Consider the following 3,280-nt stretch of genomic DNA (forward strand, 5'->3'; position numbering starts at 1 on the left):
TGTTTCAAGAGATGTTGGATTGGGCCGAATGCCTTAGTAGTCTTCGTGGGCTAGATGCTATATTCGGCCCAAACTGTTTTTTTTATTTTTTAGATCAACTACAAATGAGCATATTTAAACGCTTCAAATTGATTATTTTATTAAAATGTGATTTAAGAAGGAATTTTTTTTTTTCGATTTACACAACAACATAGATAGTTTTGTATATTACCTTAAAAAATATATCTATTTTGAAATTGGCCAAATTACGTATTCATTTTTTTTCTTATAATACTCCTCTTTCTTTTACTATTCATTTGAAAAAAAACTGAAAATCATTTCATTTTATTTTATTTTTTTAAAAGAAATATAATCTCCTCTTTTATCTCCGTTAAAGAGTTCGCTTACGGAACGGGTTAATCACTTGATCTCTCGGTTGTTAAGCTTCATCTATGAGTCTACAATTGAGAGCATCATCTTTCTCATCCTCGTAGTTCATCTTATCATTGAGATGGACCGTAAACAGTAGTTGAACAAGTTAGAGATACAATAATCAACCTTTCTCATCGTCCCACCATCCTAATGTCCCTCTACACCACCGTTGTACCATCCAAGTGAGAAAAAGAATGAGATGGTTATAGTCTAATCTAATATAGGTGGTAATAGTAATTCCTATTTAAGGTAATGCATTAAGTTTAATGAGTTGAAAATACTTTTGTATTCTTGTCCAATTGAATCTTGAATTTCTTTATAGATAACTTTTATTATTTATTTTATAATTCTCTTAAGGTTGACTAAAAATTATAGATGATCTCCTAACTAATTTGTTCCAAGACTATAGTTTTAAGTTAGCCTAACATTTTTCATATAACGATTGGTTTGCTAAACTTTTTGTTATTACTTTGATCAGGAATTTAGTGTCAGAACTTTAGCTTTCTAACTAATTACTTGGACAGTCTAATTTTCTTAACATATGCAAAAACATCATTAACAATATATTGATTATTCAGCTCTAATTTTTTTATTCTTATATTTTATTACTGCTATTCAAATGTTCTATCTTTTGAAAACAATATGGAAAATGATGACATAGTCGTGGAATAAATTAGGTTATAAAACGTCATAATCTTATTCTAGATTTGAATAATAATACTAAGAGATTATTTATTCTTATAATTATAATATCATTATTTTTGCTATATTCCTTTTTCTTCTAAATTAACAAGAATCTATTTAATTGTTATTTACAAAATATTTATCTCTTCTTGTAAAAGACTAAGGATAATAAAATGATATGAAGCAAAAGTTAAACCAAGGAGGGCCACTTGAGCTATCTTATTACTGTAAATTATCTAGAATACTTGAAAATACTAAAACTTAATTTTTTTTGTTAGATGATATGGAGAATTTTTCTCTTCCTAGTTAATAAAATCGCAAGCATAACTGATTTATTATAGATCTTGAAGAGAAATATTCATAATATTTTATTATCATTGTTGTTAACATACTTATTATTGATGAATATAGTTAATTATTATTTTTTTTTCTAAATTATTGTACTCTTCTTGTGTGTTGTTGTAATGTGTGTTGTTGTTATAAAACTCATTAAAACTATTGTTGTTATTTTATGGTATAATGGTTGTAAATTGATGCTAGTATGATAATTATTTTTTATTAGATTATTATTATTGTTGAAATATTATAGTTACTAATTTGTTTGTTGTAAGTATTATTTGGTATATTATAAAATGATCTTGTATTTGTAAAAAAAAAAAAGTTGCTCATAATATGGTGTATTGCATCTATGGTTAAAGATATGGTGATAATCGAGGAGAACTATATTAGTACATAGATCTTAGTTTCATAACATTTTGAGTTCTTTAAGTCCATTAGTCACTTTGGGACGATATCGGCTGATGAACTTAGTGTTGGGGATCGGACGGTCGGCTTGAAGGGGGGTTGGATAGACGACACCCCCAAATACTCGCTTCTTTCTACAACATTAGTGCGCAAGCGGAAATGCAAACAAAGCAAATAGAAAGCTAAATACTAAAGGAAAGAATACAAACCAAACTACACGATCATTTACGTGGTTCGGAGATAAAGCTCCTACTTCACGCCGTGTCCGTAAGGTGGACGATCCCTATCCGTCGATGGATTACTCCCCGGAAGACCTCCGGCTAGCTCACGTAGCTCCTTGTGGGTGGAGAAACCTCACCACAACTCTCACAAGAACTTCTTACAAGCTAGGACACAGGTAGACTACTAATAGGGGTTAACCACCTCTATTTCGTCAACCTCAATCAAGCTCCCAATGCTTGGTCATATAGGTCACGGGTTGGAAAACCCCGCCTACCAGTCGACTGCTAAAACATGCAGTCGACTGCCCTCTATGGAAATTCGACCGTTACATCCCAACGACTCGATTCCACACTAACCGAGCGAACAGAGACATTCTGTTCGCTACCAGTCGACTGCACCAGTCGACTGCCCCAGTCACCTACACTAGTCGACTGCTAAAATATGCAGTCGACTGCTAAAACATGCAGTCGACTGCTACAGTACTGCTACAGTAGCGCTATAGTACTGCTACATTAACACTACAGTACTGCTACAGTAAAACCCTAAAACTAGGATTTTACTCCGAGTACAATCTCTCATGCACTCGTACCCTCACCCTTATGACTCATTTGACGCTTCATTTGCAGCTTTAAACTCTTGCCTTCAAGTCTACTTCCTTTGGCTCTCGTCCCTCGGATGCATTTAAGCCCGCGGCTCGTCCCCAATGCTATCCTTTGTGTATGCCTCGAAGTCGCTTCCCTCGGCCCTTGTCCTCGCTGCCTTGTCCACGGTCCCTCAGATGCTCCATCCTTCACCGGACCCGAAGCCATCAACCTGAGTCACATGTGTATCCTGCAAACTTGCACAACTCAAATACACATATCAAATACAAGGGTGAACCTAACTTAAACTCTTTACCCAAACACCAAAACACATGGTCGCACGGACCATTGGGATTGCTCCAACAATCTCCCCATTTTTGGTGTTTGACAATACGTTTAAGTTAGGGAAAACAAATAGCAAATAAACATGCTAATACAATGGACTTATGATGCCAAGGCTACACACTTAGACTTACGATGCCAAGACTACACACTTGGACTTACGATGCCAAGGCTACACACTTGGACTTACAACGCCGAATAGACTTACGATGCCAAGGCTACACACTTGGACTTACAATGCCGAATGGACTTACATGCATTGGGACCTATCCCAAGGCTCCCCCTACACCTACGCT

Source organism: Zingiber officinale, chromosome 7A (genome assembly GCF_018446385.1).
Source record: "Zingiber officinale cultivar Zhangliang chromosome 7A, Zo_v1.1, whole genome shotgun sequence".
NCBI classification, from domain to species: Eukaryota; Viridiplantae; Streptophyta; class Magnoliopsida; order Zingiberales; family Zingiberaceae; genus Zingiber; species Zingiber officinale.